Here is a 27161-nt window from a genome sequence, read left to right as displayed (position 1 = left end):
CATAAATAAAGCTGAACACTGAAAAATCTATGCTTTTGATCTGTGATGTTGGAGAAGATTCTTGAGAGTCCCTTGGACTGCAAGGAGATCAAACTAGTCAATCCAAAAGGAAATCAACCCTGAATATTCATTGGAAGGACTGATGCTGAAGCTGTAGCTCCAATATTTGGGGCACCTGATGCAAAGAGCTGATGCATTAGAAAAGACCCTGATGCTGGGAAAGACTGAAGGCAGGAGGAGAAGGGGACAACAGAAGACAACATGGTTGGATGGCATCACCAACTCGATGAACATGAGTATGAGCAAACTCTGGGAGATGGTGAAGGACAGGGAAGTATGGCATGCTGCAGTCCTTGAGGTCACAAAAAGATACGATTCAGCAACAATGGTTGAGTAGATTTGCTGTGTACCTGAATCCATCACAACATTGTTATTTGGCTATACTCCAGAGTAAAATAAATAGTTAAAAAAATCAAAATGATTACAACAAAGAAAGGAAGAAATTTGGAGGAAATTCAGAAAATGTAAGAAGAAAAATAAATAATAGAAAGTGCATCCAGGACAGAAAAAGGAAAATTCAGGAGGCTAAAATAAAAATTATATTCAAAGATTTGAAAGATAAAGTTGAAAACTCTCATGAAAAGCAGAATAAGGAGATAAACACACATACATACTTAATAATGAGGAGACATTGTTAAAATTAAGGGAGGAAATTGTTCGAAAGCAATGCAATGCCCATAATTTTACAATTGTAGGAATTAAAGGAACACGTAATCACATTATAAGGAATTACTGTGGCTTAGCCCAATATATGTAAAAAGATTCACAACTCAAGATAAGAACATGAAATTTCAAAAAAAAAGAAAACAAATTTCAGGTGAAATAAGTATCCAAAAATCTGCCAGAGAAAAAGTGTAGAGGAAAAAAGGTAACATGCAAAGTATTAGTATTCGGAATGGTATCGGATTTCACCACAGCAACACCAAAATCTATTTTTGTAAATGAAGCAGTATGTTGACAAGATAAACTGTCAATCACATCTAAGGGTCAATCAAACTGTCAACCAAATCTATATCTTTATATATATGAAAGGACTCAAAATAGTTTCTTCCCATGCACCATTTCTCTGGAAGCAACTAGACTTTTTTCCCAATTGAAGAAAAAGACAAAGGAAATCTATGGAATGCTAAGTCCCATGTCTTTAGCTGTGAAGCAGTCTTAAGAGATCATCCACTGAAGAACAAACCAGGGTGGGAAGCTGCTGAAAGGAAAACCTCCAAGAAGGAAAGAAAAAGGAGAAAATGAAGAAAAAGGAGGAGGTGAGCAAACTGAGATGACATATTTGATCATATTGGGAATCTTTAAGGTTTGATGGGAAAATTAGCATTGAAGTCATTAAATTAATTATAGGGAAAAAAGTTGACTACAGAAAATGTAAACATAGTACACAATATATGTTACTAAAAGCAATATGCTATTGTATTAACAGCATAAACACTAAATATTGATTTAAGACATTGTATACATATATATGAGTACATGTGGACTGGCAGAAAGCCTGTAAGAAAGCCAGATAGTTATTCTCTATAAGAAACTAAAAGTAATGTCCAAACTGCAATGTCAATACAGAACAATACAGAGAAGTATAATATAATATAGCAAGGGAGAAAAAAATAATAAAATAAAAAGAGGGAAGGTCTTTTTATAGCTTAGGAAGTGTGAGTTCAGATAGAGAATATGAGGGCAATGAATTACTGGTTTTCATTATAAACCCTAAAATACTGTCTTAATATACTTTTAGAATGTTATAAAAAAATAAGCACACATAATATTTACTTATTTGACTCAGCATTTCACTTTAGAAATTTATTCTAGATAGATCATTTCAAATGAGAATAAAGGTTTGGAATTCCTTGGTGGCGCAGATGGTAGAGTCTGCCTAAAGTGCGTGAGACCAGGGTTCAATCCCTGGGTCAGGAAGATCCCCTGGAGAAGGAAATGGCAACCCACTCCAGTATCCTTGCCTGGAGAATCCAGGAGAGAATAAAGGTAGAGATGTTCAACTGTCTATAACAGGAAAATCTGGAGGGCAACTTACATCAATGATAAAGTTTCAGTTAAATGAATTTTATGCAGCCCTTAAAATAATGTTAGAAGATAATATTTAATGACATGGAAAAATTTTATAAATATATATCATTTAGAATTTTACATATATATCATTCAAAATGATGTACAATTATATATCTAACATGTATGTATATACACTCTTACTAACCATCATTTCTAATGTTTCAGATCTGTTCCACTATCTTCAAAAGTCGGACTCCTCCCTTTGTCACTTTTTTTAACAGATAGATTTGACTTCTATTCCACAAAGATAGTCAAAAATGTAAAACAAGCTATATCACCACATTTCCCACCAAGCTGACAAGTCATCTTGAATCCTACCCAACCTCTTTTCCTATTACAATGAACAGAACGCCTTCCTCCAATAGATTAATTACTCCAGTGTGAATGATCTGAATCCTGTACCTTGTCATTTTTCTGAATTTCTACACCCTCCTGGATGTCTCTTCTCTTTCTCCAACTTCTTTTTAATCTTTACTGTTGTCAAACAAGCATCCATACATGCTCTAATCTTTTCCATCTTAAACAAGCAACACACAGACACAGACACACACACACCCATCTTTTTGGTGCAAACTGAGATATCTGAAAGCTGTTTGAGGTGCATATGTGCGCATTTTGTGCACTCATGTGAAGCTTGGCTCATCTGTATTAAGGTTTCTATATTCATCCAGTGTTTTGTTTTTTTTTTTCTGAATGAAATGGCATATAAACAAATGAAAATTCAGTAATGCTTAAACTGATTTATAATATATCAAGTCTGAAGGAACAAATTCACACGTTCAAGACAATCATGAACTGACTGTACATTGTAATTTTTCTTTTATGAAATACCATTCTAAGTTTTAGTTTCAAATAAAACATTAGATCTTAAATGTCAGTTAAACTTGAAATTCAAAAATAATTTTGAGTTTAATCGAACTAGGGTGATAGAGATATATTGCAGATTTGCATGAACTGGTTGGATAAAATGTGCTTGAAAGGAGAAAAAAAAAAAAAAACCAAGTCAAACAACCAAATAACAAATAAAAAACAACAAAAATATCTTCTGACAAACATAATCCTAAATTATATACATAGAGATAATGCTGAAGACTTCTGTGCTAAAGTGAATGGTTTTCAATCAAATGGAACCACTAAAAATGAAATGTACAGAGAAATCCCAGATTACCTATCTTACCCTTCAATACTAAAGAAAACCTTATTTTGCATAGGCAAATTTTACAGCAACATAAATTTAAATTGCCTGGAATCTGTGCAATTGAAAAAATAGGTGTTGTACACAGCATGAGGCTTCCTTGATGATCAACATCTTTGGAAATGAAGTTCCTCCAAGCCTGTTGTAAATACTTGTTTTGTGAACTGCTTCTCCTTGCTATACAGTGAAAATGTCGATGCTGATACACAACAATATTATGGTGCGTATTTACTGCCTCGTAAAGTTAAACTATGTGTTAGCCATAGTGATGATGGAAATGTATCTCAACGCGGTTTACAGCAGTGCTAATTCTGCTGGGGTCCCATGCCATGGCAGGATGAGGTAGTAATGCAGCCATTAATTAAAAGAAACAGACTTTTCACAGGTGGCTCAGAGCCCAACTTTAATTACCCTTTGGTTTCGAGGCCTCTGGTGGGATTATTTCTGTAAGTAGTTTCTTCGTTGCTGACAGAGTCTTCTATACTTGAAAGATTCTGATAAGGCAATGGCAATGGTTTTGCCACTTGTATTATTAAATTTCACATTGAGATTATGAGGAGTACTTAGCTGGCTGGTTGGAAATGATTTACTCTTTCATTGGCAATCTTATACGAGATACAGTCACTTATTTATAGACTTATATGTAAAATCAATTCTGTGCTGGTATATTTTCTTCTGTAGCTGTGCTATTGGTAGCCATCCATATTTATAGTATGAAAAGCTGATTTCGGAACAGTAACTTTCAAGCCTCATTACCCATAAATTCTCCACTAATAAAACCCAATCTGCAAATAATATTATTAGTAAGTATAATAATATGAATGGACATTTACTGAGAGCTCACTATGTGCCAAGCAGTATTCCATGTGTTTTAATGTAGTATGTCATTTATATCTCTACCAACACCTGTTGGGGCAAGTTTGATTATTATCTGTATTTTAGAGATGTCCAGAGGCATAAAGAGGTTCAATAGCTTTCCCAAGTTCTCACACCAATGGAGTAATAGGTCTGGTGGGCTAGAATTAGTCTGCACCCTTTCTTTTTCTTCAACTTGGATCAGTTTTAAAATATCCAAAGAGAACTATATTCATTTATTCAACATCCTTTGATAAAACTTAATGGAAAAGAATATTAAAAAAGAATGCATATATATGTATAACTGAATCACTCTGCCGTATACCAGAAATGAACACAACATTGTAAATCAACTTACTTCAATGAAAAAAGAAAAAAAAGAATGAAACAAGTCAAAAAACTTGGAAAAATAGCACAAAACACTTTTGTACTCATAACATGTCTTATCTATATAGCTAACCTCTTTGTTTTTGAGTAGCTATCCAAAAGTTGTGCAAAATATAATACTTCAGTGTGCAACACATAAAAATAAGCACATTCTCTCACTTGATATATTGTCATTTTTACACCTAAGAAAATTAACATTCATTCAATAATATCTACTATGTAGCTCATATTTAAATTTCTCCAGTTATTCCTCCAAAAATCTCTTTTGTAAGTATCTTTTCCTTAGATCCATGATGGATGAAACTTCATTCGTTGAATTTAGTTGTTAGTATATTTAATTTCTTTTAATCTTGAATAATCATGTTTTTTTCATTTTTTCTATACTATTATATTTTTGACAATTTATTTTTTATAATGCCTTATATTTTACCTTGTCCAATTTTTCCTCATTCCAACATTCCAAAACTGTTAGTCACTCAGTCGTGTCTGACTCTTTGTGACCCCATGGACAGTAGCCCAACAGGTTCCCCTGTTCATGGGATTTTCCAGGCAAGAATACTTGAATGGGTTGCCATTTCCTTCTCCAGTGGATCTTCCTGACTCAGGGATCGAACCCGGGTTTGCTGCATTGCAGGCAGAGTCTTTACTCTATGAGATCCCAGGGAAGCATCATTCCAACATTAGTAGAGAGAATACTACTCAGATGATGACCTGTACTTCTTACTGTGATACATCAGGAAGTATCACTGTTTGTGTAACCATTTGTAATTAAATGTCAATATTTTGCATGACTGCTTTGTTTCCTACTCAAGATGTTAATAAATATTGATAAACACTTCATTAAGCAATTATTATTTGGGGGTTGCAAAATGATGAATTTCAAATTTGATCTTTACTTCTACATATATTAACTAATATTTTCCTGTACATTATTTCCTTACAACTTTTTTTCTTTCACACTTCCTTCATCTTCATAGACTCACTGTCCTTCAGGTGGCCCCTTCAAGCTGAATCCTTTGTCCCTTTTTTATGGGACCGTTTGCTTTAGAAATCCTTTGTTTCTAGAATAAGATGACCATGGATCACCATTGGCTTTCCTCACCCAAATCCATAATTAGCCAGTTGACCAAGTTTCAGTAGCCTTTCAGTGGAGAATGTTATTTGCTAATTAAATTTTAGTATTAAGGCTACAGTGTTCTAAGGTATCATTTCTTTATGATTAATCAATGCGAAACACATAGTCACAGATTCATAATGATATCTACAATAAAAATTCAATGCCACAATGAAACACTTATAAGAAAGCATAGGGGGAAAGATTCATGATATTCGATTTGGCAACGCATTCCTGGATATAATACCAAAAGCACAGGCAACAAAATCAAAGATGGATAAATTGGACAACATCAAAATTAACAATAGTCATTTCTCCAAAGAAGATACAGAAATGACAAATAAGTACATGTTGTTGTTCAGTTGCTAAGTCATGTCTGACTCTTTAGCACCCCATGGACTGTAGCCCACCACACTCCTCTCTCCATATGGTTTTCCAGGCAAGAATACTAGAGTGGGTTGCCGTTTCCTTCTCCTAAATAAGTACATGAAAAGAAGCTAACCATCACTAATCATTGGGGCATCCCTGGTGGCTCAGACAGTAAAGAATCCACCTGCAATGCAATCAAAACCGAAATGAGATATTACCTCACACCCATTAGTGTGACTATTATCAAAGAGAGAAAGTACGAACCAATGAACAAGTGCTGACAAGGATGCTGAGAAACTGGAACTCTTGTTCTGCTGATAGGAATGTAAAATGGAACAGTCACTGTGGAAAATGGGATGGTGGTTCATCAAAAATTAAAGAGAGGATTATGATATGATGCAGCCATTCCACTTCTGGAAAATACTCAAATGAACAGAAAGTAGAGACTTGAACACCTGTGTTCACAGCGGCATTATTCACAATAGCCAAAATGTGGAAGCAACCCAAGTATCAATCAATTAATGAATGGATTTTAAAAAGTTATATATTAAGGTGGCCAAAAAGTTCATTCAAGTTTTTCCACATGATGTTACAGAAAAACCTGAATGAACTTTTTGGCCAACTCGATATATTTATATATTGGGCTACAGTCCATAGGTTCTCACAGAGTCAAACACAACTGAAGCGACTTAGTATGCATATATATATGTGCGAATATTATTTGGCCTTAACAAGAAAGAAAACTCTGACACATTCTACAATATGAGGATGAACCTCGAAGTCGTTATGCTAAATAAAACAAGCTGGTCACAAAAGGACAGACTCTGTATGACTCCACTTATATGAGGCACCTAGAGTTAGTTAAATTCATAGAGATATATAGTATAATAGTGTTGCCAGTGGATGGTGATAGTGTAGAATGAAGAGTAGTTATTCAATGAGTATGGAGTTTCATCTCATCCTCTGCCACTCTCTTCTCCTCTCACCCTCAATCTTTCCCTGCATCAGGGTCTTTTCCAATGACTTGGCTCTTTGATGGCATTGAAGACTTGGCTGATAGCATTACTGACTCAATGGACATGAGTTTAAGCAAACTCCAGGAGAAATAAAGGACAGGGAAGCCTGGCACACTGCTGTTCACCAGGTCGCAAAGAGTCAGCCATGACTTAGTGACTGAACAACAACAATGGAGTTTTAGTTTGGGAAGATGAAAAAGTTCTAGAGATGGATGATTGTGATGGTTGCACAACAATGTGAATGTACTTGATGCACTGAATTTTACACTAAAAAATTGTTAAATATCAATAATTTTAAACACTGCCACATCCTATGGTACCAAAATGTGTTTTGAAATTGTATCTCTAGTACAAATAAAAACTAATCTACTAAGTTAAGCTCATTACTTTTGTACATTTTGTTCTATAAAATAGTGTATCCAATCAAAATACCAGGCTGAAAAGATATTTGAATTAGTTCATATTTATTTCTGCTTGCAAATAATTTTATCTTATTTAATTTTACTTTTAACTATTTAAAATATTATTTTAATATAAAAGAAAAAAATGTATGGAAATTTGTGCACAGGGAAGTCTCACTGTCATCTCAACGTCTTCTACCCTATTCCCATCTATCCTGCATAGTGTGAACTTTTAATTAGTTCTGGTTTATCTATTATTTTCTTTTTCTAAAAATAAGAAAATGTACATATTTATTTGTGAACAGTTTGGGGTATAATTGGCAAGTATAACTCACATACAACAAACAGCATGCTTAAATTTGGTAAGTTTGGCTTAACATAAATTTGATGTATTTGGTACCCTGACTTATGAAATCATCACCATGATCAAGATAACACATATGTTCATTGCCTCCAAAAGTTTCCTCATGTGACTTTAGAATGCCTCCCTTTTGACCTTTCCCATTTACTAACCATCATAAGGCAACAACTGATTTACTTTCTTTTTCATTATAGATGTGATGGACAAGATACTAAAATGACACTTACTGAGTGACCTTCTTGTCTCCTGACATGGGAGCATAACCTGTGACTTGCTTATAGTCAATAGCATATAGAAAAGACAATAAGATAATCACTCCCTTGATTACGTTGTGTTTTGTAAGACTATCCATCTTAGCAGACTAGAGTGATTCTTTTGCTGGCTTTGAAGAAGTGAGCTGTTTCCTGTTGTGTTTTAAGAGGGCCACATGATGAGAAACTTGGGGTAGGGTAGGGTGGAGAGGATGAGAGCTCTAAGATCTGAGAGTGGCCAAATAGAAGAAGAGTTTGAGTCTCACAGCTATACGGAAATAAATTTGGCCATCAAACATGTGAGCTTGGAAGAGGATCCCTAACCCCAGAGGAGCCACTGACTACACTGATACCTTGTTTACAACCTTCTGATACCCTCAGCAGAGGATCAAGTTAAGCCATGTTAGAACTCCTGACACATGGAAACTGAGATAACAAATGTATTAATATGTTGTTTTAAGCTACTAAGTTTGTGGTAATGTATTATGTATCAACAAAAAATAGATTTTATTTTGTAGAACTTTATGTAAATGGAATTATATGGTATAAACCAATTTTAGTCTGGCTTCTTTAATTCAGTATGATGTTTCATTTTTCCTTTAGTAGAAAATGAGAAGTGAAATGGCTAGATGATATGGTGGTTGTATATCTGTTAAAGTGGTTGTACTAGTCTACATTCCCACCAACAGTGTATGAGGGTGTCAGCTCCTCTACAACACCACCAACACTTGGTATGATCAATCTTTTAAATTTTAGTCATTCTAATGGTATATATGGATATCTCATCGTTGTTTTAATGTGTTTCCCCCATGACTTTGATGTTTAATTTTGTTTGAATTTCTAGTTCATGCTTCCATTAGTCTATGCTATTCAGTGACTCCATAGCTTCTCTCACATAGCATTTTACATAGATGTGCTTATACTAGTAATTATAGGGGTTTCACAATTACTTTAGCTATTTTTAACCTCTTCTATTCCTTTCTATACTGATAGTTTCCTTAATGACAAAAATTATTTCCACTTATATAGTACCAACATACGAGATAAGCAAATTATATAGTTGGCTATTATTCATTTTTTAATTTTACTTTCTGAACATAATTGTTATTCAAGAAAATAAGATTTTTACACTGTTTGCAACTCCTAGCACAATTCTTGAGTGAAAATTGTTTAAGTGATGGCCTTCAAAGGCTAAATGAATCTTTAACAAAATTCAAAAAATTAATAGAATCATAGTGTTGACTCATTAGATTTTCCTATTCCTGAAAAAACAACTTTTAAGTAGTACTAGTTAGTAGTACTACTAATAGTACTAGTATTTAGTCACTATACAATTAAAAAAAAAATCCTTCCCTATAGCTGAATAAAATATTTACCACATTTGATTAAAAATACAAAGTGAAACAGAATGCATTGTGTTTATATTGGATCAGTGAAAATCCTTGAGGATCTCTCCTTTGGTCCTCAATGATTCTTTAAACTAGTATGTCTGTTATGAAAATAGATAAAAATATAAATGTTTTGCACTGTTGGCTCATAATTCTGGGCGCATTTGTTGTGTTGCTAAATATGGTGGCCTAGTTTACAGAAAAACAGAAGCTGTTTATAAGTTGTCAAATTAACAGATCTAAATTAAGCATTCCAAAGACACTAATAACAGCTGTGCTTTTAAATATTTTTTTGAGCCATTGCACTCTCTGCATAGAAACATGTGGCATAGTAGCTACTGCAATGAGTTCTGTATGGAATGACTTTAGAAAGAGAAGAAGAAAAAAAAAAAGAAGGGGTTGTTATGTTTTAAGCTTGAAACTAAGTATATACAAAGGTGTTATATGAGATGGGATGCTGAGATATATTTAGGAAGTATCATGACCCTTATATTTAACAAGTAAGAGATGTATTTGTATCAGTTTTATTTTTGAATTATAACAATTTGTGTAGCAGATTATGGATAACTGTAAAGCAACCCACTGAAAACATTCAAGAGGAAATTTTCATTCTGAATTTCTACATTGCCAGTAGTAAATTAATCCAAAATAAATAAATGTCTGTAGAAAGTATTTAAATCATCACATAATTTACTTATTTATAATGCTTTCTGAAAATAACACAAACTCTCTTCCAGTTGACCATTCATAAAGGGAGGCTTAATAAAGCTGAAAGCAGTGACTCCTATTAGCAAAGCAAGAGCTGAAATCAACTAAAGACACTACTCAATTTACCTTAAATGTATGTTTGATTGAAGTGTCTTAACTGATTATATTAATATTATATAGACAATGTCATTGCCACTGTAATAAGCCTATGTCTTTCACTTTGCCTAGTTATAAACATATGTTTTGGTCATTTGCATTTGACAATTATAACAACACAGGTAACATATGTGCCCATATTTACTACATATGTAAAATATTAATCATAACTCTTTTTCATTTTAGAAATTTTTTCTTTTTTCTTGGTGTATTATATAAAAAATATAAATAATTTTTTTTGATAAAAAGGGCTAAAAATGTAAAAGCCTGTGCATTTTGTTTTCTAGTTATTTTGTATTTTTATAATTTCTTAATTTTCCTCTGACGAGAATAAGATATATTAAATTTAACAATTGTCAGTAGGTTTAAATTCTTTATAAGGCAAGTAAAATGTACTAAATATAATAATAACTATGATTCACTTATGCCATTTTTACAGGTTGTGAAAGGTAATACAATTTAACTTAATTTCATCTCAATTTTATTTCTGTGAGATTTATTAATGTGAAGTTTTTTCAGCTTCACTTGCTCTGGGACATCTTCATACTTTTCAAAACAATTTATGTCAATAAGTTCACCTTCACTAAGATATGGCTTTATATCTAGAGTCTGTTGAGTGGAGGTAATGCCAATATTCCTAGAGTCAGCTTTTTCTTCTATCATTCTATTTATGTTCTATTCAAATTATATTTTGAGCATTACCAGTTTTTCTTTTTTGCTGCACCTTCATCTTTGTTGGCTAATTTATTCTTTTAATCACCCATTTTTGTAAAATGTCACATTGAGAGAAATGTTTCATTGAGAGAAAAGGAGGTAATACAACTGCATGCTTCTCTGTCTGTTTATGATTTGAATAATATATATCAGTAACCAATCACTGACAGATTTTGAAAGAAGTGATGTGAATGGTCAGTAATCATCAGGTTCATCTGTTATCTAGATAGTGATTTGTGGACTCAAGAAATAGCAAGTGGCTTCCTGATAGTTTCCTTTTTCCTGCTGTCCCAGCAGTAGGGAGACCAAGGAATGAATGTGAGAAATAGTACATTTGTAATCACTAGGGTAATGTTAATAATATTCTAATTTGTAATCTTGACCAACCATGAAGGAGAATACAGTGGAATAAGCAGAACAAGAGGCAGGCAGAGATTAATAGTTTTTTTACATAAAATGAGAGAATAACATGCTTTCATGTTTGCATAGGACAGAGAAACTCTTGAGAGAACAGAGAGAAGGTGAATTATGCAGAAACAAAGTTTTCCAAAAGATTAAAGAGATTCAGACTCAGAGCGCAAGTATAGAGGCTGTCTTTGTAAGGGACAGGAACATCCACTCATAAAAGGAGAACGGACAAAAGACTAAAGATGCAAATATTGCTGGATTGACTAGTTTGTAGTCAAAAGATAAGGGTACTCAAGATCTTCAGCTAGGGGTGAGAGAGATGAAATAATGTGAGCTGAGGTTAAACAAAAAGGTATGAAATAGCCTAAAATAAAAGGGCAAATTTCTTATTCATATGTCCTATGTGTTTGCAGCCCCAAAACCTATCACATTAATTGAAGGTCCCAGGAAACAACAATCTGGGAGAAACAACCAAAAATACAACTGTGGGAGTAACAAAACCAGTTGAAATTCCCTGCTGCACGAGGCCCTTGACACAAATCATCAGGACTTAGACAAGCTACCCAGAGAAGGCAACGGCACCCCACTCCAGTATTCTTGCCTGGAAAATCCCATGAACGGAGGAGCCTGGTAGGCTGCAGTCCATGGGGTCGCGAAGAGTCGGACACGACTGAGTGACGTCACTTGCCCTTTTCCCTTTCATGCATTGGAGAAGGAAATGGCAACCCACTCCAGTGTTCTTGCCTGGAGAATCCCTGGGACGGCAGAGCCTGGTGGGCTGCCGTCTATGGGGTCGCACAGAGTCGGACACGACTGAAGCAACTTAGCAGCAGCAGCAGCAGCAGACAAGCTACCATTCTAACTTAATCTCAATCACAGGTATACAGATGAACACAGTTGTAAAGTCTAAGGAAATTTTGCCAATGGGAATATTTATAGCGTCTCTTTCTGAACTGTAATTTCCCATTGTCACTGCAAAATAAAGCCATTATATATTTTTCAATGATAAAAGAAAGTAAAACTTTTAATAATTATTAAATCTTAGAACTCTAGTTATTAAATTCCAGAAAAAAACCCTCTAACATTGTTATTTGCAGGTTTTGCTCTGTAAATAGTATTACTTAAAAGGAACTGAGAAGAGCTTGGTGGTCTTCAGTCCATGGATCTGCAAAGAGTTGGACATGACTGAGCGACTAAGCACAGCACAGCAACACAGCAAAAGGAACTGAACAACACGACTGAGCGACTTCACTTTCACTTTTCCCTTTCATGCACTGGAGAAGGAAATGGCAACCCACTCCAGTATCCTTGCCTGGAGAATCCCAGGGACAGAGGAGCCTGGTGGGCTGCTGTCCATAGGGTCGCACAGAGTCGGACACGACTGAAGTGACTTAGCATGCATGCATGCATTGGAGAAGGCAATGGCAACCCACTCCAGTGTTCTTGCCTGGAGAATCCCAGGGACGGCAGAGCCTAGTGGGCTGCCGTCTGTGGGGTTGCACAGAGTCGGACACGACTGAAGCGACTTAGCAGCTGCAGCAGCAACTGACGATCACAGTAGTCATGAGAAGGGAAGAGTACTGGTGTGGGTTTCACGATGGAAATGAGGTATTTACAATTGCTGTGTTTAAGTGTTCTCCCTCAAAAATTCTGAGAGATAAATACTTATATCAAAAATTTCTATTGCATGCACAAGCATACACATATGGTTGATTTTATGGGTTTTTAAAAAATTGTTTTTGTGCTAGATTTCCAAGTCATGAAGAAAATCAAAGTCTTTACAGACTTTAAGATGGGTCCTATAAACTCAGAAAACCAAAACACGTGTTAACTAGTATACTTCTCAGCTACTAGAATGCCTGTTGTTATTATGCTCTTTCTATCAAAAAACAAAGTCTTACTCAGATCTCTTTAGGGAGGCAAGTGTGTAACTTTTAAGTGTTCTGCCTCAAGAGACTGTCTCACTTTAACTTTCCCCTTTAAAGGGTTGTAGGCCAGAGCGTTCTCTTTCCTTGTTGAACCATCCTGCATCATATTTCTACCCCTCTCAATGCCCTTCCCCCTCACAGAGGGCTCTCAAGTGCACCCACAAGCCTGTGTATAACCTGCCACAATATAATCACACCTTGACGTCAAATAAATGTGGCATTATTCAACTACATTAACTACTTGTTCACTGCTTTCCACTTTGTTTATTCAATAATTATGGTCTACCTTATAGATAAATTTGACACTATTGAGATAATCAATATTTCAAATAGCTTCAGCTTCTGTAAACAGCTCAAAAGTGACATCATGATATTTTGAATGCTCTTAAAAGATATTCCATAGATTGCAATGCTAATTTCATATTTGTGTTTTTAAAAATATAGATGGATTCTGTACTTTAGTGATATTTATTGATTTTTTTTCCTACTTTGTTTTAATTTTTCAATTTTGGTTGTTTATTTTCTCTGGAAGTGTATTCCCATAATTGTTTCCCACCCCTCATTGTTATGCCATAACCATAGCATATTACATGTGAGCATTATTAAAAGTAGCTATTTGATTTTTAATATTTAAATTACTGAGACTACAACATTGCTTAGCAATGTCTAAACATTTAGAAATCATCTTGAAATTTAGTTAAAATAAGTGAATATAATACATTCTTAAATTGTTTATAATGTTATCATCCTGTAATACTCTGATCAAAAAGAAAGGATCTGTTAGTGAAATGAAAGGGGGGGAAAAAAGACTATATCATTTAAAGTTCATAGTAGAAGAAAACTAAGCATACTAAAAAACAAAAAGCAAAACTAGAATGCTTTCTTAACCTGGTTCTTCAATGGCCTATGAAATTTTAAGGGATGGTTCATACACAAAGGACAACAGCATAGGAAATACCAGATCGGCTGACACTCTCAAAATTATCTACAGTTGACACCAACTTACATTTTAGGAAGCAGAAGTTATATTTTCTTTTTATTACTGGATTTGTCCCTAACAGAGGAAATATCATTGCCTACATTCCAGGACATTAACTGCATTAAACCTGGAGTGCTAAGTGACGATGCAGTAAGAAATAAAATGAAGAAGTATGTCTTTAAGATGCAGAAAAACTTTATACAGTAAGATAGTAGACCACTGAATATTGGTAGCTTTCCTGCACTCCATTCCTGCTAACAAATGTGTAAATGTAAAAATGCATAAAGCCCAAGTGTTACCCTCTCTTAACATGAGAGATTCCTCACTCGAAGGCCATTGTTTTGAGACTAGCTTCCAAGAGGCACAAAGGAAGCAATAGAGAGCCTTGCTGTGATAGAAACCTTGACTTCCTGTGTATCTTTCACATTGCTTCTGAGTAGCAAAATAAGCAAAGATCAAATTGCTATTATCACTGTCCTTCAAACTTGGACAAATGTTTTGCAGTCTGGCCTAGTGAAAAAGAGAGGAGTATGTGCTTAATAAATTTCAGATCTGAATTTTGATAGTAAGGAACTTTCTCTTATTGAAAATAAAAGGTAATACACTAACATTTAAAAGAAAACTCTGTTAAAATGACTCCTTAAATTTATACACAAATAAAAGCTAAACAATTGTAGACATGGAATCACAGTCAATAATTCAATAAAAATAAACCATAGTATTTCAATTTTATTTAAAAGCAAACTCAACTGGAAGAACAATTTCAGTTAGAATTATGGAAGCTTCCCCCTTAAGACCTAAATGTAGAAGTTGGAAATAAGACTGACATAGAAGTTAGTGCCCATTTAGACAGCTTTCCAGTACAAGTAATAGAATGACTAAAGTGGCTTAAACAGTAGGGGTTAATTATTGGATCTTACCTACCAGGTTTTCTGGAGTAGATTGCACCAGTGATTAACTCAGTGGCTCAGTATGTTAGGATTCTGCAGTTCTCATTCATGTTCATTCTTAGTCTCTCTGTCTCCTCCTCCTCCTCTTGTCTTCCCTCCCTCACCCCCTCTCCCGTTTGTCCCTCTCTTTTTTACAATCACAAAATGGCTGCCAAAACTCCATGCAGCATGATGCCCTGCAATAATGCCCAAGGAGGGAAGCAGGATTAAGCAAAGAAAGAAGTCCAGCTATAATGTAAATACAGTGACAGCCTCGATTGACTCCATAGGGAGCTGATATTACCCCAGAGATGGCTGATATGAACAGGCCTTTATAGTCCCACATTGACCACTTATTAGATATACACCTCCTCTGCAAAGGATATCATAACCTTGGACAAGGCAACTCTCTGCAGTAGGGGTAATTCCCCTACCTGAGGGGGCCAGCAGCTGAAGAAATAAATGGAGAGAGATGTCATGTTTGTAAATTGGAAGACTCAATATTAAGTATGTTGTGCATGCGTGCTAAGTCGCTTCAATTGTGTTGGACTCTTTGCAATCCTATGGACTGTAGCCTGCCAGGCTCCTCTATTCACTGGGATTCTCCAGGTGAGAATACGAGAGTGGGTTGCCATCCTACTCCAGGGGATCATCCTGACCCAGGGATCAAACTTGAGTCTGTCTCCTGCATTGGTAAGTGAGTTTGTTACCAATAGCGCCACCTGGGAAGCCCATTAAGTATGTTAATTATCTCCATTTTTTAAATACAATTGCACTGATTCCAACGATTAATTTGGACATAATTAATTATCTCCAAATCAATCTTTGGAATCACCACAATTGTATTTAAAAATCCCAGCAAGTTAATTTAGTGAAAATTTCACATAGTTTATGTGAAAATACAAAAAAGATAACAGATGAGGTAATCTTAAGAAAGAAAAAATAAAACTGGAGGACTTACAGCATCAAATATCTAGATCAACTGTAAAACTACAGTAATTATACCAATGTGGGATCATTACAAGGACAAACAAAAAGGCCAATGGCACAGAATATGAAGTTCAAAAACAATTCAAGGATTTAGGACATGTGTATACTGCAATGAAGTGGGGAACTGATGATATCTTCAATAAATAGTTATTGGTTCAATTAGATATCCATGCAGAGAAACTGAATCCTAAAACTCCTACCACATGCCATTTGCACACTCAAATCTAAAGGGATAGAAAGGAATATATGAAAGGCAAAAAAATTAAAATAAAATTATTGGAAAAAAACATAAGTGACTATCATAAGAGCAAATAAGGCAAAGATTTTTAAGACAGGACACAAAAAGTATTATCATGGATATAGTTGACTATATTAAGATTAAGAACTTCTGTTCATCAAAATATATCACCAAGAGGGTAAAAAGATAGTTCATAGCGTAAAATAAAACTTTGCGAGAAAAGAGTTGTTTCCAGAATACATTAAAAAAAAAAAAAACTCATAATCAACAGAAAAGTTGAAAATACAATCTAAAAATGAGAATTGAACAATGATTAATAAATTTACCAGAAACAAAACAAAGCAAACCCAATTTCATTAGTCATCAGAAAAATGCAAATTAACTCCATAATGGGTTACCACTACCAACAGAATGACTAAAATTTCAAAGATTAGTGAATGAATAATGAATGAATGAATACTGACAGTACCGATATTATTGCTGAAGATATGGAGCAACTAGAACTATCATTATCTATTAAATCCAAATATATTCATCACTATGAGCTGATAATTTTCTTATATATATATATATATATATATATATATATATATATATGTGAAAAGATATATATACATATATAAACATATAAGATCAGCTTCCTGGTGACTCAGATGGTAAAGAATCTGCCTGCAATGCAGGGGGCCCAGGTTTGATCTCTGAGCCGGGAAGATTCCCTGGAGAAGGATATGGCAACCCACTCCAGAATTCTTGTCTGGAGAATTCCATGGACAGAGGAGCCTGGCAGGCTACAGTCCATGGGGCCACGAAGAGTCAGAAAAAACTGAGTGATTTATACTTCACTTCGCTTCATATATATATCCTCCCTAACAAAATATCTAGAATGTTCAAAACAGAACTATTCATACAATACAAATTATTCAGATAATATAAGCAAATCTCATAACATTAAGAATCAGAAGAAAAACACAAAGGAGAATGATATTATTCTATTTACATAAAGTTCAAACAGAACTAAATCATGATGTAAGAGGCTGAAGGGTGGTTAGCTTGGAGATGGGGAGTAACTAAAAGGGGGCAAAAGGAGGCATTTTAGAATACTGGTAGTGTCTTATTTTTTTAGCAGGGCCCTGTTACAAAGATTTGTTCAATTTGTGAGACTCCATCAAGCTTTACACTCATGATTTATGTATTCTTCTGAACATGGAATATACTTAATAAAAAAATTAAAGCAATAAAATCCATTCAATTCTTCATATTTCAGAGTCATAATACCTCTTATACTGATGCTGCTTTTTTTTTTTTACATGATCATAAAGTACTTTATGTGAATAAGTGAATGACTTTTACCTAGGTAGGATTTCCTCAAAGTTCTTTTTGCCTTCATCTCCTGATTTCTCTCCCTGCCTTCTTTGACAGGCTCTGTACTTCACATTTCATTCTTGTATTTTACAGTCTTGTGATTTTGATGGGAATGATCACTTTTTCCTGGCCTTCTCATTTTTTGATTTTCCTAGAAGTTCTCTTCTCTCTGTCCTCTGTGTTTTGTGGATCTCAGAGGAACCTGTCCTTGAGGTAGGGCTTCTTTACTCCTCTAATTAGCAAGGCCTATCAGTACTGGTAAATTCTTTTCTGACACTCAACTTTTGTACACAAATCTAAACCATACATTTATAGTTGAGTTTGCTCTTCATCCTGACATTCATTTTTCTGAATAATCAAGTCAAAAACTTTGTCTTCTAAATTACAGAAGTAGTAACCTGAAATAATTATATTTTTAAAATATTAATTTTAATTCCTTAAGTTGTATTTTATTTGCCTAAAAATATTTGGCCAAAAAACCCAGTATTATCATGTAAACATGTTAGATTCTTTTGACTTATATAAGTTGTGAACATATTTCTATAAAAGAGTTATGAGTATTTAATTTCATTGAAACAACTATACAACTAGGTAGGTACTTCTGGTATCTTTGATTTAATAAACATAGGATTTTCAGGTACTATTTTGTTCACCAGAGGTAGCTTATATAGTATTACTGAAATTACAGTGTGAAACAATATAAAGTTAATTTTCCATTAAAAAAAACAGGGATTTTAAATTGTAAAAGAAGTTAAATCTCATGTGTACTTCAGAGTCCATGGTGAGTAGAGATTTTTATTAAATTAAATCTCTGATTTATAGAAAGATCATTGATTTAAATAAGAAGCTAAAACCTCATATATTTCATATGACATGACTTCATAAAATTAGATATCAAAAATATGAACTGATCTTTATCGTTTAGCATAGGAAATATAGAGATCATTGATTATGATATCAAATAACACTTAGTTTGAGTTCCCTAGAGCAATGTGTAGAAAAAATACAGCAAGGTAAAATGAAATGTAACATCATTTAAAGTAGAAAGAAGTGGAAATTATACACAAAATGAAGACTACACGATAGAGATGTGATGATCACTCCAAACTGTCATCTGAATCAGCAAGACTGATAAGAAAGGAAATGTACTGCATGGATTAGAGAAACTGCATGGTAACTCTCTAACTATACTATTCATCTAAAGCTCAGCACAGAGGCTGAATTTTGAAAAGGATTAGAAAATAGAACATTTAGGAAATGATAAACAAGTTCAGGTGATACAGCACAGTGAGAAGAACAGCAGATAGTGAAGGCAGGTGTGCCCCTGAGGTAACAGCAAGGTAACTGGTTCACAGAGGCCACAATCAAGTCATTTCATGTCCCTTAGCCCTGGTGTACTCATTTGTCACATGAAAATATTTACAAAATCATCTCATAGTTCTCATGCAGGTCTCAGATTTTAGTATGATATTAATTAGGAATACAGGGGTAACTGAGAGACTACTCATATGGTGGGTTTTAAATATGTATAAGGGTATTCTATAAAAGTTGATAAACCATTAATATTTACAACACCCACTGTTGACAGAAGTGGAAAAAGTGGACTTAATCAGGAGGAAGAACAACATAGTTTAGGCCAATGATTCTCAATCCTCACTGCCTAACATTCAACTGGGAAAATCAGACACTAATTTTTGCCCCCAAGATTCTGTTTCAAATGGCTTGGAGTGAATCTAGGCATAAGTGTATTGTAATAGTGCCCTACATGTTTCTCATTTTCATTCAGGTTTGGAAATCTTTGGATCAGATATAATAAAATACTGCCTGCCAACAAAAGATTACTGATAATCTCTTTCTCTGGAACCTATAAATAGTATAAAATCCATTTATTAACTGAAAAACGAACACTATAATCACAATAATAATATCTACTTATACCACATTTACTAGACAGTTTTCCAGGTACCTTGAATACATGAACTGATTTTCTTACCAATGTTTTTTGCATTTACTCATCTTTTCCTGTTTTTAAAGATGAGGACATAATCATAGGGAGTTCATAAGTTGAGGAGTTCTCTACCCACGTTATGCTGCTGCTAAGTCGTGTCAGTCGTGTCCGACTCTGTGCGACCCCATAGACGGCAGCCCACCAGGCTCCCCCGTCCCTGGGATTCTCCAGGCAAGAATACAGGAGTGGGGTGCCATATCCTAGATCCTATGATTTTACCTTCAGCTACAGAGTTTCATTTGCCTTTAGCTCATTTACCATCCTGTTGTAGTTATGAATAAAAATACATACTAGAAGAATGTCAGTTCTTTTACTATGCCCTATCTTCTCTTGAAAACATTACCTATTTAGTGAATTCAATAGTGAAAAAATGCCTATTTAGTGAATTCAATATACAACATAGCTTAGTTTTCCCACAAAATCCATATTTCCAAATTAAACTCTTTCAAAAGTATATTTTCTTTAAGAAAATCTTATTTGTATTTTAATTGTGGCTATATCACCTAAGATTTCCCATTGAATTTGGTGTTCTAGTAACTAGGACATAAAATTGTTATGTTCTTCTTTCAAACTTTCTATTGAAGTCAATATTATGACTTTCACTATATCAGAAATTCTTGCCTCTGTATTGTTTCAGGAGGTCTCTGTGCTGTAGGCATTTTATGGCTCTTTGAGATTAAGATATTTCAAACCTCAGTGACTATATGTTTCCACTGGGATATTGGAAACAGACTTTACAGCCTCCATACACAATGCAATTTTTAAAATAAAATCCCATAAATTAAGGCTCTCATAAACCTTTGGAAATGCTGCTGTTGTGAGCAGCTGTTTTGTTGCATTTGATTGCCTCACAAAGGTAGAGTTCACAGAGATACAGTATTTAAACTTGGACTGCCCTTAATTAGCATGAAAGTCTTGTGTAAAGATTATATCTTGGCAAAGAGCTTATGCCTGTTAAAAAATTTCAGACAGAAGATCAATATGTAATAACCACCTGAAATATACTAATCAGAATACACTACCTCAAAGAAATTATCACCTATATCTGTCCACTATATAACACATCTAAAGGCCTGGCAGTAGAGGAAAGCTAAAACTGGGTCAGAGTCAATGAAGAAATTCAAGCTTCAGCTTCCATCCCACAGAACAAAATATACAATATGAGAAAACATCTTGTCATTGGACACACATTGACAGCATTGGAATCACTTAATCCAAGGGACTTTAATATTAAATATATTTAATATTATATATTTCACATCTGAGCCATGAATACCTAAATGAATAGGAACTGACATTTACTGATTTGTTTAGACTTCATATCCTTCAGCAGGAAATAGGACAAGAGGAGACCTCCTAGGCATCAGGAGATTGACAAGGACAGTGACAATTAAGGGATGATTCTGAAAGATTTGCTGTTTTTACGGTTTTATCTGTTTTTCTATGGGAATCAAGAATGATAGTTTCAAATGACTCATAAGGAAAAGCCAAATTTTTTATGGAATTATTGTGTCCCATCAAAATGCATCATCATAGCCCTCAAGATGATGATATTAGGAGGCAGAGCCTTTGAAAGATGCTTAAGTTATCAGAGTAGATCCTCCATAAATGGGATTGCTGCCTTATAAAAGAGACCACAGAAAGCTAGCTTCCCCCTTTCACTCAGTGAGTATATGGTGAGAAGTCAGCAATCCGCAACCTGAAAGAGGACCTTTGCCAGAATCCCTTCGTGCTGGCACACTGATCTTGGACTTCCAGCCTACAGAACTGTGAGAAATAAATTTCTGTTGTTTGTAAGCCACCCAATCTGTGATATTTTGTTATAGCAGCCCAGACAGACTAAGACAAGCGACCTACAAAGCTTTCAAACAAGTGTGCTCCTTCATGTCACTTACCACTCTGACCTTTCTCCTAAAATGTCTTCCCCTCACTCTGCCCCAATCACACAGACTGGCCACACCATGAAAACTCCCTCTGCAAGATTTTTGTACTCACTGTTTCCTCTGCCTCGATTGTCCTTGTCCCCTCTTCCAAGTTTTAATTCAAAGTCTTCTTCTCAATGAGGCTGTTCCAGATCTCCCTATCTAAATTGAAAAAAAAAAAAACACAACCCAGTAACTACCTACAAACTTCATGGATCCCACCTGCTTATTCTTTAACTCACATTGTATATTTTAAAGATTTATCCTGTTAATTCTCTGTACTGTTTCTTCTTTGCATGTAATTTTGATTAGGATAAGAATTTTTGTTTATTTTTACTTCTGTAATAACACTCAAATCTAGAACAGTGCTAGTCATATAGCTTTTTACTTTCTTTTGTCGATTTAAACAACCAAGAAAGTCAAAGTTAGGGAGAATTTGGCAACTCTAACTAGACATGAGGTCTTGAGGGTAGATCCTCATAAATGGGATTGCTCTAAGAAAAAAGAGGTAGACAGCAGTATTGAAAAGGAAAATAAGTGAAGTTAGCCTGAGTCCTATACTTTTCAGTCAGCTAACTTTTGTCTAAGACTTTCAACCTACACTAAGAAAAATAGACTCAATTCTTCCTCTCTCCTAGGTACTTCTCCATGGAGGGTTAAGCCCTCCACCTTATCTCAAGCAGTTTATTTTTCCTGACCCTATGTCTCCATATCTGGACTTCTGTTGCATTACAACAGCTGTGGACATCAGTTACTATTCTTCTAATATCAGCTTCTGGAACTTGTTGCTTCCAACTCCCCCAAATGATAACCAATCTGATACAGCACAGTTCCTAGTCCCTCCCCAGAGCGCTAGGTCACAAGATGTTCATTTTGTGCTAATTGTGACCATGAGTTAGAAAGTCAAAAAATAAAATGGAAATTCTCTCTTTCTATTTAGTGGTGATGATTCTGTATCCTTCTCTCTGGCTCTGATGGTTCTGTCTTATGGAAAGAAGAGACACCAATCTATGATAAGATTAGGAAACAGAGGCTGCAAATCTAGGGCAAAGACTCTTGCTTGTCTATACCACTATCTTGCTTATACAGAGAATATGTTCTCTTCTTCACTTTTTCTAGAAATAAAACTAACATTTCCTTAAAGCAATAAAAATATGATTAAGTGAGCTTCAAATTTTAACAGCAGGGATAGTATTTCAGAAAACTTTGAGATTTGGATTTGAAAATACTTGTCAGATCACTTTTTATATAAGACACAATCAGTTTGGAGTTTCTCAGAATGGGACTAGAAAGCCATTTGGGGCTATACACCATGACACATACTTTGCTAAGAAAAAGAAAAAGTACTCAGTACCCTGATAATCTCAAAAGGTAAGCATATATAATTATTTTATCCATAAAACAAATACAACTTATCCATGTTTTATTTATCTTCCTATTATCAATATATAGCATTGAGCCTTAGCTAACATTTACTACCAATCTTTTACTAAAGCAATAGGCGATTTGTCAAATGTATATTATTCTACTTAATCCTCAAAAAAGGTCTGTACTATAGCTTCTACTATTATTCTATCTAGACATAGAAAACTTATGGTAAACTTATCGTTACCAAAGGAGAAAGGCAGAGGGGAGGGATATGTTAGTAGTTTGGGATATACACTACTATATATAAAATAGATAAACAACAGGGTCATGGTGTATAGCACAGGAAACTATATTCAATATCATTCAATATCTTCTAATAACTTATAACAAAATAATCTGAAAAAATATATGATTGAATTATTTACTATACACCAAAAATTATCACAACATTGTAAAACAACTATATTCCAATACAAATAAAATGAAATGCATGTACTGTTCTTCTTCTCTAAGTTGCTTTCTATATCAACACTTTGTCTTTCTTATAATTGTAATTCATGATCATTTTTCTTGTTTACTCTTTTGTTTTTTACTTCTTATAATATCAAGTTCATTAGAATAGTGATTGTGCCCATCTTTTAATCTCTGGTCCATTGATAGTTCATCATCCATCCAGTATCCAGATTGGAGCCTACAGAAGCCCAGTAATTTTATTTAAGTATATTATTTTGTTCCCCAAGTTAAAATGAAAATTACTTCCAATTTTAGTTCAGATTGAACTTCAAATTACTTAGCCCAGCATTTAAGGTTCAATCAAGTCTTTGCTTGGTTTGTTTTTCTCCTTAATCTATTCTAAACATTCTATAAACCAACACGTCAAATTCATCCAATGTTGTCTTATCTGGATGTCTTTACTCTCAACATTCTTTTTCTTGAATGTCTTCAAGTTTTTCAAATAGTGCAAATTTCAGCATAGGGAGCCTATCTTCTTTCCCCATTATTCTCTGTCCCCTATTAAGGAAAATTAGTTAACTATAATCTGAATTTCCTTTGGACTTTGAAATATTCTGTATACAGAGGAGTGCTTTAAGTACTGAAGCTAGGGAAACCTAGTTGTCCCCACCTTACTCCACCATTTATTATCTGGAAATCATTGTTTCCTCACTTATCAAGTTAAAATTGATGTCTACAGTATCATTTTTAAGTTAAAAATGCCCAGGTACAGTGATTACTATCATATGCAAAGAACTCAATAAGTGTTCATTATTCCAAACACTGCAGAATTTACATTTATTTAGTATTACAGTTATTTGGATATATGCCTTTGAATTACAAAGGGACTATAAATTCTCTAAAAGTCTATGAAAATATATTATTCTGATCATGTTCCACAATCTCCTGTGTAAAGAAAGTATTCGATTAATATCTGTTGACTTGACTGATTGTATTGATTAAAGTACACTTTTTCAGAATGAAGCTTTGTCTGCAAGTGTATTTCTTTCCAAAACAGGAAAACTGTAATTAGCTCTTATTGTGCAGAAAATTCATAAACCTGAATTGCTATGCAGTTCTTTTTCTTCTACAAGTATACACTGTATATGATGCTTAAAAATAATTAGAAACCCTTTGGAGGTAATCAGCTTTCCTTCATACTCTGTGTAGACTATTTTAAATAGCATTTGACTGAGTCTTGTGGTTGGAATTTTACATGATGTCAGTCCTCACTGGAAACACATATCTGCTGGTTGTTCACTTAGAACAGTGGCTCTCACATTCCACAGACTGCCTAAACTGGAATCACCTGTGGTGATTATTAGCATAACAGCTTGCTGACCTCCATGTTCAACTTGCTCCCGATTCTCTGGGGTGAGGCCCTGGAAATTATACTATATACAAACACCCCAGGAGATTCTGATGTGTGGCCAGGTGTAAGAAGCTCTCCTCTAAAAAAACAGCATAATGGCATCATCACATCAAAATACAGGGTTGTAGACTTTTATATTAGCTATCATGTCTATAAGATCTGAAATAAGAGAAGTTTCAAGTTTTGGACTTTACTTTCCCACAGAAGCCTAAATGAATCTCCAGTACATTCTTTCTTACTGAAAAATTAGTGATAAATTTAAACTTACAGGTTTCCACTTTTAAATTGATAAAGTCTTTTAAATATCTGGATGTGGCTATAAAATATGTGTACTCGATAGAACTAAAAGGGTGTCATTACAGGATAAATATCAATAAAATAAATAATGCATGATTTTAGGATCATGGTCTTTTAGGATGCTACTTTTAGGATCTGATTATGGCAGCAGATTTTAAAAGTAGATTTTAAACTACATATTCATTTTATTGCTGGGTAGTATTTCATTTTATGAATATACCACATTTGTTTCTCTACTCTCTATTGATGGGTATTTGTTTTCTACTTTTGATTATTATAAAAAATACTGCTATGGATATTTAAATAGAAGTCTTTGCATGGACACTTGTTTATATTTCTCTAGAGTAGTTACACAGAAGTGAAATTGCTGATTTATATGACAATTTCATGTTTTTAAGGTTTTAAGAAAGTGTCAAAATGTGTTTTTCAAAGTGGCTTTACCAGTTTGCATTTCCACTAGAAACACATGAAGGTACTGGTTTCTCTGCATACTCACCAACACTTATTATCACGTGCTGTAACATTTATGAATCTCAAAAACATTATTTTATATGAATTTTCAGGTGCAAAATCCATATATTGTATGATTCCATTTAGAAAATATTGGGAAATATTCAGAAAAGACAAATCTATAGAGATAGAAAGTAAATCAGTGATTGCCTGAGAATGGAAATAGAGGTTTACTGCAAATTGTTATGAGGTATATGGAATAATAAAGGTATTTTAAAAAATGAAATATAAAATTGGTTTCATAACTATGCAAATTTACTAAAAACTGTATGAGTTCAATGATATATTAATACTCAATTAAAGATATCTATAAAATGTATATATTGATGTAAATCCATGTGCAAGTATATGTGCATGTATATATAAATATATAGATGATATCTGAATATATGTATTCAGTCCTATTTTTTCAATATTCAAACTACCAAGAGACAGATTTCTCTACTATATTGAATATAGTAAATGAACATGAGAGCTCAGGTAATTATCAACCAAGTTGGTGGTTATATCAGTTATAGATTTTTCTGTGTTATTAAATTTTTTTTGAGTATACTTGACTTACAATGTTGTGCCAGCCTCAGGTGTACAGCAAAGTGAATCAGCCAAACACACACATATATTCAGCCCCTTCCAGATTCCCCTCCCACATAGGCCATCACAGAGCACAGAGCACCAAGCAGATTTCTTTGTGCCATATAGCATGTCTCTATTAGTTATCCATTGTACACACAGTAGTGTGTATACATCAGTTTCACTCTTTCAGTTTATCCCTACTGCCCCTTACTCACTGGTAATCATGTTTGTTTTCTACATGTGTAACTCTATCTCTGTTTTGTAGATAAGTTCATCTATACTCTTTGTATAAATGCCACATATAAGCGAAATCGTATGATATTTGTCCTCCTATGTCTGACTTACTTCACTTAGTGTAACAATCTCTAGTTCCATTTGTGTTTCTATAAATGGCATTATTTCATTTTTATGGCTGAGTAATATTCCATTGTACACACACACACACCACATCTTCTTTATCCATTTTTCTGTTGATGGACATTTAGGTTGCTTACATGGTTACCATCATTCTAGCCAACAGTCCTGGTTATCGTAAATAGTACTGCAATGAACACTGAGGTGTATGTATCTTTTCAAATTATGGTTTTCTTTGGATATATGGCCAGAAGTGGGATTCTTGGATCATGTGGTAGCTCCATTTTTAGTTTTATAAAAAATCTCCATCGTGTTTTCCATAGTGGTTGCACCATTTTACATTCCCACCAACAGTCTAGGAGGGGTCCCTTCTCTCCACACAC

General features: G+C 34.2%; 1 long non-coding RNA gene across 1 annotated transcript in view; it reads right to left on the bottom strand.

Annotated features, from left to right (window-relative positions):
- LOC145522057 (uncharacterized) overlaps positions 1 to 22568 on the bottom strand; it is a 141285-nt gene extending 118717 nt beyond the window's left edge. The window contains exons 1-2 of the long non-coding RNA XR_014065879.1: positions 22511 to 22568; positions 21886 to 21974 (exon numbers count right to left, since the gene is read on the bottom strand). This is a non-coding gene — a long non-coding RNA (uncharacterized LOC145522057). The remainder of the gene's footprint in view (positions 1 to 21885; positions 21975 to 22510) is intronic.
- Positions 22569 to 27161: the final 4593 nt, after the last annotated feature.

Source organism: Giraffa tippelskirchi, chromosome 9 (assembly GCF_054371585.1).
Source record: "Giraffa tippelskirchi isolate mGirTip1 chromosome 9, T2T-mGirTip1v1.2.pri, whole genome shotgun sequence".
NCBI classification, from domain to species: Eukaryota; Metazoa; Chordata; class Mammalia; order Artiodactyla; family Giraffidae; genus Giraffa; species Giraffa tippelskirchi.
This window is presented reverse-complemented; position numbering and strand designations above follow the sequence as displayed.